This window comes from Oryctolagus cuniculus, chromosome 19 (genome assembly GCF_964237555.1).
Source record: "Oryctolagus cuniculus chromosome 19, mOryCun1.1, whole genome shotgun sequence".
NCBI classification, from domain to species: Eukaryota; Metazoa; Chordata; class Mammalia; order Lagomorpha; family Leporidae; genus Oryctolagus; species Oryctolagus cuniculus.
In genome coordinates this window covers 35281683-35300785 of record NC_091450.1, presented here as the reverse complement: position 1 = coordinate 35300785, position 19103 = coordinate 35281683, and the positions used below count along the sequence as shown (strand labels likewise).

Sequence of the window (19103 nt, the reverse complement as noted above, 5' to 3'; positions counted from 1 at the left end):
CAGTTTAAATACTTGCCATGGGATCTCAAATACCATTAAACTGGGTGGTAAATATATCATCTTAAGTGTTAAATTGATCATATGGGTAGGATTAGGGGTCTGGTAATAATTAAAAAGGAATGGATGTTCCAACATGATTAGCAGTCCACACAGCAGACTCAGAATCTGAGTAGATTCTGATAGACAATCCCTTTAAGTAGCACTCGGACCTCAGAATCAGCCCTTTAAGTCTTCTTGGTCTGTCTGAAAAATCCATGAGAGCATTTCAGGCATCAAAAGCCAGACACTGTGCAAAAAATATCTGAGAAGAAGGACCTTCATGGGCGAGAGCTCAGTGGAAAGAAGTGGTCATCAAAGAAGGAGGTACTTTTCTCTGAAGGCAAGAGAGGACTTCCACTTTGCTTATGGCCTTGTCTAAATGCTGATGGAGTTTGTGGATTCAAAAGGCTTTCATAGCCTAGGGAGCTCATGTCAAGGGCCTTGGGTGGTCACTGACATTATACATAAGAGTTTTAACTTTTTTTTTGACAGGCAGAGTTAGACAGTGAGAGTGAGAGTGAGAGACAGACAGAAAGGTCTTCCTTCCATTGGTTCACCCCCCAAATGGCCACCATGGCCTGCATGCTGCACCGATATGAAGCCAGGAGCTTCCTCCTGGTCTCCCATGCCAGTACAGGGCCCAAGGATTTGGGCCATCCTCCATTGCCTTCCCGGGCTGCAGCAGGGAGGTGAACTGGAAGAGGAGCAACCGGGACTAGAACCCTGGGTACCGGCGCTGCAGGCAGAGGATTAGTCCAGTGAGCCACGGTGCTGGCCAAGAGTTTTAACTGTTAACACAGGAGTTGTTGTGCACTAACTTCTCATGAAGTACCTCTAAGAGTTGCATTATGTCTAGGTGTTCGCAAAACGATGTATCATTCTTCAGTGCTTCTTTAAAGTTAATTAAGTTTCTAAAAAAATGGAGTGAAACTAACTTCAAGATGAAAGGACTTTGAACAGTCCTTGTCTCAACTGTTGAGGAACAGTTTTTTTGGTGCAAACTGTGGAACTCTTTGCTTAGTAAAGAGCTGGTCTTCTGTGTATAAAGTTAACTCAAAAGGCATCCATAGCCTTGGCAACTCATGACAAGAGCCTAGGGTGATTACTGATGCCATGAACAAGAGTGTCAATTTGTTAAGTCAACAACAGGAATCACTGTGCACTTACTCCTCATGTAGGATCTCTTTCTTTAATGTGCTGTACACTGTGATTTAATGCTATAACTAGTACTCAAACAGTATTTTTTTCACTTTGTGTTTCTGTGTGGGTGCCAACTGTTGAAATCTTTACTAATATATACTAAATTGATCTTCTGTATATAAAGAGAATTGAAAATGAATCTTGATGTGAATGGAAGGGGAGAGGGAGCGGGAGAGGAGAGGGTTGTGGGTGGGAGGGAAGTTATGGGGGGGAAGCCATTGTAATCCATAAGCTGTACTTTGGAAATTTATATTCATTAAATAAAAGTTAGAAAAAGAAAAAAGTTAATTGAAAATGGACCTTAGTAGAAAATGGGACTGGCAATGAGTCAGGGAGCAGGAGGTGGGATGAGAGAGTGGTGGGAGGGTGGGTATGGTGGGAACAATCACTATATTCCTAAAGCTGTACTTATGAAACACATGAAGTTTGTATTCCATAAATGAAAGTCTTCTTTGTGAAAAAAGAAATCATGGATGGGACTGGTGCTGTAGCATAATGTTGCCACTTGGGCAGTTCAAGCTCCAGCTGCTCCACTTCCAATCCAGCTCCACAATGCACCTGGGCAAGTCAGAGAATCTCAAGTATTTAGGTCCTTGCACCCTTGTGGGAGACACACAAGAATCTCCTGTCATCAGAGTGGCCTAGCTCCAATCACTGCAGTCACTCAGGGAGGACACCAACAGATGGAAGATCTTCTTTGTCTCTGAATCAATCAATCAGTCAGTCAGTCACTCTCTCCTTCAAATAAAGCTTTACAAAAAAATCAGAGTGGGTGTTGTGGCATAGCAAGTTAGGCTTCTGCTGCTCAGCTGACATCAGAATGGCAGACCAAGTCCCAGATGCTCTGTTTCCAAGCATCTCCATGTTAACATCCCTAGGAGGCTGCAGACCATGGTTCAAGGACTTGAGTCCCTGGCTCCCACCTCGGAGATCCACATGGAGTTCCTGAATTCTGGATTCTACCTGTCCAGCGCTGGTTGAACCTGTGGGTTGAAGACTTCCCTCATTCCCTCCCTTTCTCTCTCTCCCTCTCCTCCTCCCCCTCCCTCTCTCTCCCTCCCTTTACACACCCACTTCATGTGTTTGTGTGTGTTCCTTTGTCTCTGTCATGGTCACTTTTAAATTAATAAATCTTTAAAAAATAATCAGTGGAAGCAGACAATGTGGGATGTTGTTCTTGGTATCATGATGTGATACCATAGATCCATTTGTGTCAAAATATTTCAATTCATTTTCTTCACCCCCTCTCCTTTTGCAGTGCATAGCTAGTTCATGAAGAGGGTCATCCGCTAAGAGCAAAGTGAGTTGTTTTTTTCCTGTCCATCCCAGAGCCATGAGGAGACTGAAGCAAGAGATGGAGATGAGGTGCCTGGGGGCCCAGAATCTTGGAGGATGCCTCTCCACAATTCAGAACAGCTTAACATGTCATGCAATATTCTACACCTTCTACTTCTCTCCCCAACCTCCACTTCCCTCTGCTCAAGACAACCAGAGACAGCATGAGGCTCCTGCTCAAAGGTCTCCATCCACAGATCTCCTTGGTACTATCCCAAACCAAGCAAACAGAAGTTTCTCAGGCCCACCCCCCATGAGTAGACTCTCTGGGAGACAGATCTGCATTGCTGCCTTGGCATGCCCTCCACAGCTCATCCTGAGATTTTACAAGGAGGTGACTTCAAGCTGGACAGACCTCCAGAGAATAAGAAAGACAAGTTTGCCAATTTCCCTGCACATGAGAAGGGGGTGCAATATTGAGTCAGTGATAATGGCTTGCTGGGCACAACTGCTCTCATGATCCCCACCATTGGCCTCTTCCTCAGGTGAGGAGAGACTGGAGGGCAATCTGAGAATGTGGGCTACCTGCTTCACCATTTAATTGAACACATATACATGAATCAACATGCAAAAGTGACAAGTGTAGTTTATATACATTTTGTGAGGATGCCTTTAGCAGATGCCTTGTTTTCCTTTTCAGTCTAAGAAGGTTTCACATTGCTCACTTGATTAGACCATGCTCAAGTTCAAATCTGCCTCTCACTCAGAGTCATTCAGAGTGCAGGTGACTTCTCTGTCACTTGCATTGAGCTTCTCCAGAGACTGGAGAGGGAAAATAGTTAAAAACAAAATATAGGCCTCAGAGTACGAAGGTCTAAGAACAAGCTATAATTTTATTTCCTCATGAATACTCTAGTTCATACCTCCCCTTCCAGAAATAGGCTCAGAAACAGTAGGCACAATCTAGACTCTGTAAACTAAATACACGGACTTGAGAATCTGACGGGATTATCAGATGGCACATACTAAGGACAGCCTGACAAGGAAGACCACAAATGCAGGCTGGGAGGCTGAATGCATCCCATCAGGTACGTGTATGACACAGTCCTTATCGCTCACTGCATTTTCTGCAATCTGGGACTGACAATGGCCCAAGTTTACAAACAACATGTCTCGGGGCTGGTGCTGTGGCATAGTGAATAAAGACAACCCCTGCAGTGCCAGTATCCCATCGGGCACTGGTTTGAGTGCCAGCTGTTCCTCTTCTGATCCAGCTCTCTGCTATTGCCTGGGAAAGCAGAAGATGGCCCAAGTCGTTGGGCCCCTGCACCCATGTCGGAGACCTGGAAGAAGCTCCTGGCTTCAGATTGGCCCAGCTCCAGCCATTGCAGCCAACTAGAGAGTGAACCAGCGATGGAAGAGCTCTCTCTCTCTCTCTGCCTCTCCTTCTCTCTGTGTAACTCTGACTTTCAAGTAAATAAATATTTAAAAGAACAGTGTCTCTCATTTGTACCTGTTTTTGAAAGGACGGAGATGTCCCTGGCACTACAGATGCTGTGGTTAATAAAACAGGGCTCCTCTTTTGCATGAGCTTAGGCTAGTGGTGAGTAACTTTAGAGATGTACATTTTTGTTAGCATTTGAAAAGCAAAGTAACAGGGAGAGAGCTTGAGAGACAGACAGACATCTTCTATCCTCTGGGTTGTTGTCCAAATGGCCACCGCAGCAGTGGTTGGGCCAGGCCACAGCCAGGACATGGAGCTCCATCTGGGTCTCCTACATGGGAGGCATGCACCCAAGTAATGGGACAATTTTCTGCTTTCCTGCCAGGCATTATCCAAGGGAGCCTAGATAGGAAGTGGGGTTACAGGTAGTAACATTCATGACCTTATGAGTGCTGACTTTGCAAGCAGCTGCGCAGCCTGCTGCTCCACAACACAGCACCCTAGTTATGATTGTGTTAAATGCTTGATACAGCAAGTGAATTCTAACCCATTAAGTCTGAAGTGCTGAGACATGTCTACATAGTCAGAGGTGGAATGAGGTAAAGGGGACCAGGGCATTGTTTTAGGGGAACAAAAATGAGAACTCAAGGGCAGGAAGGTAAGGGATCAAAGCCAGAACAAGGCAAGCAGGGAGAAGGAAATACTCGTGTTTGGGAGCACCGGATGACAGGATGTTTGTCTAATGACAAGTGTGCTCACAGGAGGTTAGGCGCATGCATCTCACTGAGGCACACTGCAGGGTCCTGCACCTACTTGCAGAAGAAGCTAGACCACAGCTTCTTTCCTGTAAATGCAGGAATAGAGTTTGCAACTGGCAGACAAGAAAGCAAAAGTGAAGGGGGTGGGCAGGGTCAGACAGCTAAGCTCCAGTCAGATCACAAAGACTAGAAAGGATGGCTTCAGGTGCCTAGACCCAGCCCTGCCCCGTCTTCCTTAGACCCATCTGCTTTGGTCCAGGGAGCAATGGGAGAGTATGAATGGAAGCAACTCTGCTTTGCTGAGCTTGATGCCCAGAGATGACCCACCAGGCTTACGCCGGGTGTCTGAGCTGTATCTTGGGGAGCCTTGGAGTGGTATACAAGAGCCCCTGCAGCTGTGGGAAGATCTCCATTGCCATTGGCCCCAGGAATTGTGCCCATGACACATCAGAGTACAGGACCTTGGAAATATTTCATGGTAATACGTGCACAAATCCTGTCACTGTGCCTTGGGCCAACTCTTACTAAGGCCATGCACAGCCCTTTAACCATGTGGGGGATTCCAAGGATCCCTCAGCACCTCAGGGGTTCCAGCATGGAGGCAGCACTGAGGAGAGCAGGGAGTGAAATGTGCACTGAGTTTGCAGCAGGTCCATGTTGGCACCATCAAGAGGAGGACAGAGCAGCTGCCACCAAGCCAAGGATGGTGGCAGGGATGCAGCAGAGGAGTTTAGCACAGCTTCCCACCACTCAGATGCCAAAGGCTGCTGGCCAGAAAGCAGCGGCAGCTGTGCTGGAAGTGGTGTGGTGGAATCACTGTTCTCCACCCTGCACTGGGGCTCGGCCATGGCGATGTCCTCTGCTGCCTTGAGCAGCATGGAGGAGGAAAAGGACAGGATGGAGCACTAGCACTTCTGGAAGATCACGAATGCTCTCAGCCACTATGGCCCCAGAATGTAAGAGCTGGCACATTGAATAGAAAGAGAATTTTGATCACTTCCAGTTAATCAGCAGAAACTGCTTCCTCAATATCTTAACTTGGACAAGATCTCAAACTGCACTGATCCTAATCAAGACATGCTATTGACCATTGTGAATGACTTTATAAATATGTTTGGAAATAAAGTATATGGAGAATACGGAAAGAATGGAAAGATTTTGCCAGCATCTACACTTCACATGAAAGTTAAAATCCATACTGAGAGACTTTGTGAGACTACAGTGAAACTGGTGAAGCAGGATGGGATTCCTGATACCAGGCAATCATTATAAAAATGTTTTTTAAATTTTCCAAGATATGGGATCCTTCAAAAACAAATATTCCGGTACATGGTGCTAGACTAGAAAGATTGGTCTGGAAAATATCTCTGCTAGGTTGTGAGTGTCAAGGAAAGGAATGGACACTTTTGTGCTTTTCCCTGAGGTTTATACTAGAAAGATGCTCTGAAATTAACAAACTTTATCCCTTGCCCTTAGTTCCCTCAAATGTTCTATGAAGAAAGTACATAATCTGCATGCATCTTGACTGTTCATCATTTTTCCAGACAAAAGTTTCAGAAAAAATCTGCAATGTCACAGCGGGTGTACATGTGGGAGGGACAGAGGCCCCTGAAACTGGCACCTGAGCCACCTCCCAAAGGCATTGAAACAAGTGTGGTATGTGGAAGACACCCAGGACTAGAGCATATTCACATAGAGGTGGAGGCAGAGGTCCTATGAAGGAAAGATCAAACATTGCTGCAGAAACCTTCATGTGTGCCCATTTCCCAATCTGGATACCCAGGAGAGTCATTCATCAAATTCTAGAACACTATCCAGAATATTCTGATGTCAATTATCTAAGACAGTAAAGGAAGGAGTGTGACCTCTTGATTACAGACTGCTCTGTCCTTTTGCTCTATTCAAACCTCACCAGGAAGGGCCATTTTCTTTGCACATTCTAGCTGTTCAGATGTTAAACCAAGCCAGAAATACCCACATATACACATCAAGAATGAGGCTAGGCCAAATGTATGGATACTCGGTGGCCCAATCCAGTCATTGTGTAAAATTAACTATCATACTATGACCACACAGAAAATAAAAAAAAATAAAAACAAGATTAAGGCAGGGTTTTTGCATTCATAGCCATAATCCTTGATATGCATAGTCAGGCAGGAAGAAGGGGGCTGGAAAGGGTGAAGAGGTAAAAAAGGAGCCAAGAGAAGGGGATACTAGAGGGCAGGAAAATGATGAGACTGAAAAGGCAAATGACCAAAGAGAAAACAGTTCCTGAGGGGTGAGCAGAAGGAGTAAAACTCTGGAGTGAGAGCTGTATCTGAAGCCTGAGCCCCCGAGTTTACCTCAATCCCTCCTCCCTCACCCCAAGATGACCAAAAATATCACTGGGCCAACCAGGGCCAAATACAGGAAGAAGGTATCAGAGTAGACATGGGCAGCCATCTCCAAACAACTCTCACTCTCACAAAAGGTTCATCCATAGGCAGCTCCTCAGGACCCACAGCAGTGAAATGGGGGCTCCTGCCTGTCCTCATTTCTGGGCGTCTTTGGAATTCAGTTTAGTACAGGAAACCACAGCCAAGTAATGAAGGCCAACACATGTGTGTGTGTCTCTCTAGGGACACATACTCATCGTGGATGGCCCTGCATTTGTTGACTGATGCTTCATAGACTCATCTGTGTGATGAACAACCTCACTCATCCAGTCAAGTGATGGGTTCAGGAAGTGCATGCACCAACATCGAAACTTGGTTAACAATCTTGCAAGATTTCCAGCTTGGTAGGTCAGCATACCTGGGGCGGTTAAAGCCAACTATTGATTTCCTAGCATGGAGATCCCTCCCCTGCTTCCTCACAGGCTGAAACACTGGGGTTACAAGCTGTCCTGCATTCTCTTCACTGGTTCTTGCCACTATACTCCTGTTTATCTTGTTTGCCTAAAAGCTTTCAGGTGCTTGTAACCTAGCAGTCTTACTTTAAAACATAAATCAAGGTTTATTTTAGAATCAGGCTAAAGCCAGGAGCTCAAAACTCCTTCTGTGTCCTACAAATTGTAGTAAATACCAAGTATTTGAACCATCATCTGCTGCATCCTTGTTGCACAGCAGTGAGCTGAATTGAGAGCAGAGCAAATGGAGTGTTCACATCTCAAATATTCAAGAGTCAGGTCCTGGCCAGGTCATAGTTTGGAACCAGGTGGACATCTCCCACTTTTGTGGCAGGGACCCAGGTTCTTCAGCCATCACATGCTGCTGTCTGTGAGCTACATCACCATGAAAAGCAATCTGTAGCCATAGCTGTGACTAGAGCCCAATGCCCTCAGCTACAGGGAGGTGCTTGGTGTCATGAAATTGGCTTTGAGCCCCTCCCAGAAGAGCAGACCCAGGTGGGAATATCTGCTAAGGAAAAAGACCTATCACTTCAACCCATTCACCTGGCTTCTGCTCAGAAGAAATACAGTGAGAAGGGATTGCAAGCCCTTCTTGCATGTCTGCCTGACTTTCCAAGCAAAGCAATGCAGAGCCTTCTTGCCAAAACTGTTGGCATAAGCTACACAGTGGAGACGAAGCCAAACATGGACAGGAGTGCACCTTAAGTGAATCATGAGTATCTGACTATGCAGTCAATAACCCCAAACCTAAACCAATATTGCTCCCTCATGAATCTCTCCTATCAACAGGGCTTTGCTGTAGAGAACTCTTTGAGAGGATATTATTCTTCCTTAGGTCACTAGGCCCCCAACATGCACACCTGTATGATAAAACTGCCTGAGTGGGAATATGCTGTTCTCCTAGGATAAGCATGGATGGGAAGCTACAAACTCTGGGAAATATGTTGGTGCTTTTGACAATTAATGACTAGCCTGCCTGGATCATGCACATCTGATCAAAGCAATGTTTGCTAATGTGACTTTGGTATCTCCTAGGCTTTCCAGACCTCACATTGCATGCAGCCAGATGCATTTTGTTAATCTTTTGTCATCTATCAGGCTGCAAGGGTCAACTAAGTTACAGAAGTGACATTCTCATCGGCCTATGTCCATGTTCTCCAATTTATTTACACACGGAATGCACATGTTGTTTCTCTGAATGCTAAGTGTCTGCCTCAGACCTTCATATTAACTTCAGAGTAGAAGCAATGTGTGCAGAGTCAGCATTCACGTGAAATTCCCCTCTCCCTTGATTCAGAGGTGTCACAAAAGTCAACCATGAAGCTTCTCTACAAAAATCTTCTAATGGTTAAGTAATGGTATGGGTTCAAAGTGTCTGCTGAAAGTACACAGGTTAGAACCTTGATTACTCAATGGGAAGGATTTAGGGAGTGGTAGGTAGTGGGAATTGTGTCAGCCATTTGAGTAGACCCTGGATAAATGAATTCATGTTTTTCTCCCAGGAGTGTTTTCTCTTCCAAACCAGATTTGTTATCACAAAAGTGAGTAGGAATAAAGCAAGGACTACCCCTTTGTGTTGTTCCCTTCACTGCCCTCCACTGACTCTGCCACAAGACGAGACAGCCTCAGAGTCTCACCAGCTCTAACTACCAGACCTTGGAAATCCTGGCTCCCAGAACCATGAACCAGAATAAACCGTTGTGTAGATTATCCAGTCTGGTATCTGGCTTACAACAAATCAAAAGGCTGGAGAAACAAAGAATTCACATTTATCAGCTGACTTCAGATAATGATAGTCCCTAAATGAGCCCTGAAACCATGCCCAATGGCCCAGGAGTCCTCCTACATGAGGCCTGGAACCTCATTCTAATGAAAATTACTTGGCGAGCAATCAGACCCTCCATCCCAGAGAGCTAATGAACACAGCCCTGCATGCAGAATAAGTAACTTTCCAGGCATGGGTCTCAAATTTCAAAATCTTAAACAAGAGCAACAATGGCTTCTCCACCAAGGAAACGCAAAGAAGGGGGAATCCAATACTCCTACTTACTCATGAATGCACACACACTCAGCACAGATGACCCTGCCTTTGTCAACTGTTGATTTTTAAGGCATCTCTGTGTGAGAAACAGCCTCACCCATCCAGTCAAGCGATGGAATCTGGAAGTGCACCAAAATTGAGACTGGATTATCTGCCTTCAAGACTTCATGCTTGGTAGGCCAGCACGCGAGGGGAAGTTTAGTGTGACCTATTTATTACCTAGCATGCAGATCCCTCCCCTGGTTCCTCATTGGCTGAGTTACAGTCTTTGAGTTAGAATCCTCATTGCTTGAGTTACAATTGGCTGAGGTCACAATCTTCCTGGCATTTGTTTCATCTGTTTGCCTAAAAGCTTTCAGGTGCACATAACCCAGCAGTCTTACTTTAAAAAAGTCAATCAAGTTTGATTTCAGTGATTTTTTTTTTAAAAAGATGAATGTATTTGAAAGGTAAAGCCACACAATTTGGGGAAAGAATGTGTCTTTGGCCTGCTGATTTACTCCCTAGATCAGCACTGTAGCCTGGGCAGAATCAGGCTAATGCCAGGAGCCCAGAACTCCATCTGGTCCTGCAAATGGTGGCAAATACTCAGTGTTTGAGCCATCATCTGCTGCATCCTGGTTGCGTAGTGGCAAGCTGAATCAGGAACAGAGCAATCTGAATGTTCTAATCTCAAATGCTCAAAAGAGTCAGCTCCAGGCCAATCCACAGCCCGAAGTTGAGAACTATGTGGTATCTCCCACATAGTTCTTCAGCCATCACATGCTGCTGTCTGTCAGCTACATCATTGTGAAAAGCAATCTGTAGCCATAGCTGTGACTAGAGCCCAATGCCCTCAGCTACAGGGAAGTGCTTGGTGTCATGACATTGGCTTTGAGCCCTTCCCAGAAGAATAGATCCAGGTGGGAATTTCTGCTAAGGGAAAAGACCTATCACTTCAACCCATTCACCTGGCTTCTGCTCAGAAGAAATACAGTGAGAAGGGATTGCGAGCCCTTCTTGTGTGTCCACCTGACCTTCCAAGCAAAGCAATGCAGAGCCTTCTTGCCAAAACTGTTGGCATAAGCTACACAATGGAGACGAAGCCAAACATGGACAGGAGTGCACCTTAAATGAATCATGAGTATCTGACTATGCAGTCAATACAAACCAAACTGAAAACAATGTTGCTCCCTCATGTATCTCTCCTATTAATCTGGCTTTGTGGTAAAGAACTCTCAGAGAAGCATCTTATTCCTTTGGTCAAGAGGTCCCCAACATACACAGCTGTACGGTAAAATGACCAGTGTGAGAATATGCTTTTTCATAGGATTAATAAGGATGGGAAGCTAGAAATCCCGGGAGATATGTTGGTGCTTTTCACAACTATGACTAGCCCCTGCCTGGATCATGCAAGTCAGATCAAGGTTGTGTTGTTTATGTGACTTTGATATCCCCAAGGTTTTCCAGACCTCACACATTTCATGTAACCAGATGCATTGTTAACTGTTCGTCATCATCTATCAGGCAGCGAGGGTCAACTAACTTACTTAAGTGACATTCTCATGGGCCTCCATCAACAGTCCCCAGTTAATCACCCCATGAATCCACTTGGTGTTTGTGACTGACATCAGCCCTTTTTATTATCTGCAGCATACAATCAATGTGTGGGAAAGTATTAATTGTATACACGTCTCCTATCCCTCAGTTCAGAGGTATCACAAAAGTCACCCAGGAAACTATTCTACCAAAAAAAAAACCTGATAGGGTTTAAATAGCACTGTGGTTTCAAAGTGTCCATTAAAAGTTCATGGTTTGGGCCAGTGCTGCGGCTTAATAGCCTAATCCTCCACCTGCGGCACCGGCACACCAGGTTCTAGTCCCAGTTGGAGCACCAGATTCTGTCCAAGTTGCTCCTCTTCCAGCCCAGCTCTCTGCTGTGGCCCAGGAAGGCAGTGGAGGATGGCCCAGGTCCTTGGGCCCTGCACCTGTATGGGAGACCAGGAGGAAGCACCTGGCTCCTGGCTTCAGATCAGCATGGTGTGCCAGCTGCAGCGGCCATTGGAGGGTGAACCAATGGCAAAAGGAAGACCTTTCTCTCTGTCTCTCTCTCACTGTCAACCCTGCCTGTCAAAAAAAAAAAAAAAAAAAGAGTTGCCAACTTACAGTCTCATGAAAACAGCTGAAATGGTGGACTTACATTCTGGGAAAAAGAAAAAAAAAGTTCATGGTTTGGAACTTTAATTATTCAACAGGACAGTTTTTAGACATGGCACATAGTAGGAAGTGTGTCAGTTATAAAAGTGGAGCCTCGATAAATGAATTAAGGTCTTTTCCTCAAGAGGGAGCTCTTGGTTTTTTTTTTTTTTTTTTGACAGGCAGAGTGGACAGTGAGAGAGAGTGACAGAGAGAAAGGTCTTCCTTTGCCATTGGTTTACCCTCCAATGGCCACCACGGCCAGTGCGCTGAGGCTGGCGCACCGCGCTGATCCGAAGGCAGGAGCCAGGTGCTTCTCCTGGTCTCCCATGGGGTGCAGGGCCCAAGCACTTGGGCCATACCTCACTGTACTCCCGGGCCACAGCAGAGAGCTGGCCTGGAAGAGGGGCAACTGGGACAGAATCCAGTGCCTTGACCGGCACTAGAACCCAGTGTGCTGGCGCTGCAAGGTGGAGGATTAGCCTACTGAGCCGCGGTGCCGGCCGGGAGCTCTTGTTCTTATAGAACTAAATTTGCAAGTGTGAACCAGGCGTGACGAGCCTGCTTCACACCAGCAGAAGCCAATTCATCCAGAAGTTGTTAAAGATATTTGAGAAGCATCACCAGCAACAGCAGACACAACTGTTGTGTTGGTTATTTGCTCGAGCGGTACTGTATTTATTTCCTGTGTGCTCTATTCAAAATCTCTCTTTTTTTTAAAGATTTATTTATTTGAAATTCAGAGTTACATAGAGAGAGGAGACGGGGAGAGAGAGAAAGAGAAGGAGAGAGAGAGAGAGGTCTTCCAACCACTGGTTCACTCCCCAATTGGCCGCAATGGCTGGAACTGCACTGATCCAAAGCCAGGAGCCAGGAGCTTCTTCCTGGTCTCCCACATGGGTGCAGGGGCCCAAGGACTTGGGCCATCTTCTACTGCTTTTCCAGGCCATAGCAGAGAGCTGGATCGGAAGTGAAGCAGCCAGATCTTGAATTGGTGCCCTTAAGGGATGCCGGTGCTTCAGGCCAGGACATTAGCCCACTACGTCACAGTGCCGGCCCCTCCAAAATCTCTTTACACTCTGTTGATTGAACCAGTTGTAGAAGTGTCTCATTTTAATTAAATTTGAGCTTAGAAAACTAATTTGATGACAATGCAATTTCTGCCTGCCGAGTATATTTTCATAAATTTCTTAGAAAGATAAGCTTAAATCCTCTCCTCTGTTTCAAACATAATATTCTTATTTGACTTTAATGTCAACTACTGCTATAGCAGCAGTGTCCAAATCATATTCATAAACAAGGAAAACAGAAAGATGCTGAAATGATGGGCTTGTTGTGATGTAATCTGGTTTAAAAAGCATTCTTGGCCGGCACCATGGCTCAATAGGCTAATCCTCTGCCTGCGGCGCCGGCACACCGGGTTTAGTCCCAGTTGGAGTGCTGGATTCTGTCCCGGTTGCTCCTCTTCTAGGTCAGCTCTCTGCTGTGGTCCGGGAGTGCAGAGGAGGATGGCCCAAGTCCTTGGGCCCTGCACCCACACGGGAGACCAGGAGAAGCACCTGGCTCCTGGCTTTGGATCAGTGCAGTGGCCATTGGAGGGTGAACCAATGGAAAAAGGAAGACCTTTCTCTCTGTCTTTCTCACTGTCCACTCTGCCTGTCCAAAAAAAAAGAGAAAGCATTCTTAAAATCAAGCCTATTCCTTTGTACTTTGACAAGATTATGTTAAGAATTACTACATCTATATTCTCTTCTGGATTCAAGATGGTATTCAGAGTGCATTAAAATTTATAAATCTCAGGCAGAATTTTAGAGTTTGAAAGAACCTCAGGGTTTTCTATTATCAGTTCATCAGTATCTTTTTTTATCTTTTATTTAATGAATATAAATTTCCAAAGTACGACTCATGGGTTACAATGGCTTCCCCCCCCATACCATCCCTCCCACCAACAACCCTCCCCTTTCCCACTCCCTCTCCCCTTCCATTCACATCAAGATTCATTTTCGATTATCTTAATATACAGAAGATCAGCTTAGTATACCTTAAGTAAGGATTTCAACAGTTTGCTCCCACACAGAAACATAAAGTGAAAAATAATAGATGATTTTTTTTAAATGATGATGAAATCAGATCAGACCTATTGTCATGTTTAATCCCAGTGAGAGTCAAGTTGGGAATTGATAATTTCTTTTTTTTTTTTTTACAGAAGATCAGTTTAGTGTACGTTAAGTAAAGATTTCAACAGTTTGCACCCCCATAGAAACACAAAGTGAAATATACTGTTTGAGTACTCGTTATAGCATTAAGCCTCAATGTACAGCACATTAAGGACAGAGATCCTACATGAGGAGTAAGTGCACAGTGACTCCTGTTGTTGACTTTACAAATTGACACTCCTGTTTATGGCATCAGTAATCTCCCTATGCACCAGTCATGAGTTTCCAAGGCTATGGAAGCCCTCTGAGTTCTCCGACTCTTATCTTGTTTAGACAAGGTCATAGTCAAAGTGGAGGTTCTCTCCTCCCTTCAGAGAAAGGTACCTCCTTCTTTGAAGACCTGTTCTTTCCACTGGGATCTCACTCACAGAGATCTTTTTGTCAGAGTGTCTTGGCTTTCCATGCCTGAAATACTCTCATGGGCTTTTCAGCCAGATCCGAATGCCTTTAGGGCTGATTCTGAGGCCAGAGTGCTATTTAGGACATCCGCCATTCTATGAGTCTGCTGAGTATCTCACTTCCCATGTTGGATCACTCTCCCCTTTATTTATTCTATCGGTTAGTGTTAGCAGGTACTAGACTTGTTTATGTGCTCCCTTTGACTCTTAGTCCTTTCATTATGATCAATTGTGAACTGAAATTGATCACTTGGAATAGTGAGATGGCATTGGCACATGCCACCTTGATGGGATTGAATTGGAATCCCCTGGTATGTTTCCAACTCTACCAATTGGGGCAAGTCAGCCCGAGCATGTCCCAAATTATACATCTCTTCCCTCTCTTATTCCCACTCTTATGTTTAACAGGGATCACATTTCAGTTAATTTTCAACACTTAAGAATAACTGTGTGATAATTACAGAATTAAACCAGTCATATTAAGTAGAACAGACAAAAAATCTACTAAGAGGGATAATGTATTAAGTTGTTCATTAACAGTCAGGGCTATGCTGATCAAGTCACCATTTCCCATAGTGTCCATTTCACTTCAGGAGGTTTCCTTTTTGGTGTTGAGTCAGTTGTCACCGATCAGGGAGAACATATGGTATTTGTCCTTTTGGGACTGGCTTACTTCACTCAGCATGATGTGTTCCAGATTCCTCCATTTTTTTGCAAATGACTGGATTTCGTTGTTTCTTACTGCGGTAAAGTATTCTAAAGAATACATATCCCATAATTTCTTTATCCAGTCTACCGTTGATGGGCATTTAGGTTGGTTCCAGGTCTTGGCTATTGTGAATTGTGCTGCAATAAACATTAGGCTGCAGACCGCTTTTTTGTTTGTCAATTTAAACTCCTTTGGGTAAATCCCAAGGAGTGGGATGGCTGGGTCGAACGGTAGGGTTATATTCAGGTTTCTGAGGAATCTCCAGACTGATTTCCACAGTGGCTTGACCAGTTTGCATTCCCACCAACAGTGGGTTAGTGTCCCTTTTTCCCCACATCCTCGCCAGCATCTGTTGTTGGTAGATTTCTGTATGTGAGCCATTCTAACCGGGGTGAGGTGAAACCTCATTGTGGTTTTGATTTGCATTTCCCTGATTGCTAGTGACCTTGAACATTTTTTCATGTGCCTGTTGGCCATTTGGATTTCCTCTTTTGAAAAATGTCTATTGAAGTCCTTGGCCCATCTCTTAAGTGGGTTGTTGGTTTTGTTTTTGTGGAGTTTCTTGATCTCTTTGTAGATTCTGGTTATTAACCCTTTATCTGTTGCATAGTTTGCAAATATTTTTTCCCATTCTGTCGGTTGTCTCTTCACTCTCCTGACTGTTTCTTTTGCAGTACAGAAACTTCTCAATTTGATGCAATCCCAATAGTTGATTTTGGCTTTGACTGTCTGTGCCTCCCGGGTCTTTTCCAGAAATTCTTTGCCTGTGCCAATATCTTGAAGGGTTTCTCCAATGTTCTCTAATAACTTAATGGTGTCAGGACGTAGATTTAGGTCTTTAATCCACGTTGAGTGAATTTTTGTGTAAGGTGTAAGGTAGGGGTCTTGCTTCATGCTTCTGCACGTGGAAATCCAGTTTTCCCAGCACCATTTATTGAATAGACTGTCCTTGCTCCAGGAATTAGTTTTAGATCCTTGATCAAATATAAGTTGGCTGTAGATGTTTGGGTTGATTTCTGGTGTTTCAATTCTGTTCCATTGGTCTATCCATCTGTTTCTGTACCAGTACCATGCTGTTTTGATTACAACTGCCCTGTAGTATGTCCTGAAATCTGGTATTGTGATGCCTGCAGCTTTGTTTTTGTTGTACAAGATTGCTTTAGCTATTCGAGGTCTCTTGTGCCTCCATATGAATTTCAGCATCATTTTTTCTAGATCTGAGAAGAAGGTCTTTGGTATCTTGAGTGGGATTGCATTGAATCTATAAATTGCTTTTGGGAGAATGGACATTTTGATGATGTTGATTCTTCCAATCCATGAGCATGGAAGATTTTTCCATTTCTTGGTATCCTCTTCTATTTCTTTCTTTAAGATTTTGTAATTTTCATCGTAGAGATCTTTAACATCCTTGGTTAAGTTTATTCCAAGGTATTTGATTGTTTTTGTAGCTATTGTGAATGGGATTGACCTTAGCAGTTCTTTCTCAGTCATGGCATTGCTTGTGTATACAAAGGCTGTTGATTTTTGTGCATTGATTTTATATCCTGCCACTTTGCCAAACTCCTCTATGAGTTCCAATAGTCTCTTAGTAGAGTTCTTTGGATCCTCTAAGTACAGAATCATATCGTCTGCAAAGAGGGTAGTTTGACTTCTTCCTTCTTGATTTGTATTCCTTTGTTTTCTTTTTCTTGTCTGATGGCTCTGGCTAAAACTTTCAGAACTATGTTAAATAGCAGTGGTGAGAGTGGGCATCCCTGCCTGGTGCCAGATTTCAGTGGAAATGCTTCTAACTTTTCCCCATTCAATAGGATGCTGGCTGTGGGTTTTTTATAAATTGCTTTGATTATATTGAGGAATGTTCCTTCTATACCCAATTTGCTTAGAGTTTTCATCATGAAAGGGTGTTGAATTTTATCAAATGCTTTCTCTGCATCAATTGAGATAATCATATGGTTTTTCTTTTGCAGTCTGTTAATGTGGTGAATCACATTGATGGATTTGCGAATGTTGAACCATCCCTGCATACCAGGGATGAATCCCACTTGGTCTGGGTGGATGATTTTCCTGATGTGTTGTTGTATTCTATTGGCCAGAATTTTATTGAGGATTTTTGCGTCTATGTTCATCAGGGATATTGGTCTGTAATTTTCTTTCAGTGCTGCATCTTTCTCTGGCTTAGGGATTAAGGTGATGCTGGCTTCATAGAAAGAATTTGGGAGGATTCCCTCTTTTTCTATTGTTCTGAATAGTTTGAGAAGAATTGGAGTTAGTTCTTCTTTAAATGTCTGGTAGAATTCAGCAGTGAATCCATCTGGTCCTGGGCTTTTCTTTGTTGGGAGGGCCTTTATTACTGTTTCAATTTCTGTTTCAGTTATGTGTCTATTTAGGTTTTCTATGTCTTCATGGTTCAATTTTGGTAGATTGCATGTGTCCAGGAATCTATCCATTTCTGATAGGTTTTCCTGTTTGCTGTCATACAGGTCCTTGTAGTAATTTCTGATGATTCTTTTTATTTCTGTGGTGTCTGTTGTTACGTTTCCTTTTTCATCTCTGATTTTATTGATTTGGGTCTTTTCTCTTCTTTTTTTAGTTAGTTGGGCCAATGGGGTGTCAATTTTGTTTATTTTTTCAAAAAACCAGCTTCTCGCTTGGCTGATTTTTTGTAATGTTTTTTTTGGATTCAATCCTGTTAATTTCTTCTCTGATTTTAATTATTTCTCTTCTCCTACTAGATTTGGGTTTGGTTTGCTGCAGTTTTTCTAGGTCCTTGAGGTGCGCTGAAAGCTCATTTATTTGGTGCCTTTCCAATTTCTTGATATAGGCACCTATTGCTATAAATTTGCCTCTCAATACTGCTTTTGCTGTATCCCATAAGTTTTGATATGTTGTGTTGTTGTCTTCATTTACTTCCAGAAAGTTTTTGATTTCTCTTTTGATTTCTTGAATGACCCAGTGTTCATTCAGGAGCATGTTGTTCAGTCTCCATGTGTTTGCATACTTTCTGGGGTTTCCTGAGTTGCTAATTTCCAGCTTCATTCCGCTGTGGTCTGAGAAGCTGCATGGTATGATTCTAATTCTTTTAAATTTGCTGAGACTTGCTTTATGGCCTAGTATGTGGTCAATCCTAGAGAAGGTTCCATGCGCTGCTGAGAAGAATGTGAAGTCTGTAGATGTAGGGTTGAAAGTTCTGTATATATCTGTTAGATCCATTTGGGCTATAGTGTCATTTAAATCTGCTGTTTCCTTGTTGATCTTCTGTCCGGATGATCTGTCTATTTCTGAGAGTGGAGTATTGAAGTCCCCCAGTACTATTGTATTGGAATCTAAATCTCCCTTTAAGTCCCTTAACATATCTTTTAAATAGACCGGTGCCCTGTAATTAGGTGCATATACATTTATAATAGTTACATCTTCCTGTTGAATTGAACCCTTAATCATTATATAGTGTCCCTCTTTGTCTCTCTTAACAGTTTTTGTATTAAAGTTTATTTTGTCTGATATTAATATGGCTACACCTGCTTTTTTTTGGTTTCTGTTGGCATGGAATATCTTTTTCCAACCTTTCACTTTCAGTCTGCATGCCTCTTTGTTAGAGAGATGTGTTTCTTGTAGGCAACAAATAGTTGGGTTGTGTTCTGTGAGCCAGTCAGCCAAACGGTGTCTTTTAACTGAAGAATTCAGACCATTAATGTTCAATGTGACTATTGATACGTAGTGACTTTGCCCTGCCATTTTCCCGGAAATATTTTCTAGTATATGCTTTGAGCTTCCCATGCTCTTTTACTGGTAGGTGTTCTTCCTTTCCCTTCTTTCATATTGATGGCCGTGTTTCTGTGTTTCTGAGTGTAGCACATCTTTAAGTATCTTTTGCAGGGCCGGACGAGTGGCCACAAAGTCTTTCAATTTCTGTTTGCTATGAAAGGTCTTTATTTCACCTTCATTCACAAATGAGAGCTTG

General features: G+C 43.6%; 2 protein-coding genes and 1 pseudogene across 5 annotated transcripts in view; 2 read left to right on the top strand and 1 right to left on the bottom strand.

Annotated features, from left to right (window-relative positions):
• LOC127482723 (golgin subfamily A member 2) overlaps positions 1-19103 on the bottom strand; it is a 252334-nt gene that overhangs the window by 61477 nt on the left and 171754 nt on the right. The window lies entirely within an intron of this gene.
• LOC103347431 (translation initiation factor IF-2) overlaps positions 1-19103 on the top strand; it is a 779171-nt gene that overhangs the window by 655927 nt on the left and 104141 nt on the right. The window lies entirely within an intron of this gene.
• On the top strand, positions 4517-6238 carry LOC103347454 (carnosine N-methyltransferase pseudogene; annotated as a pseudogene).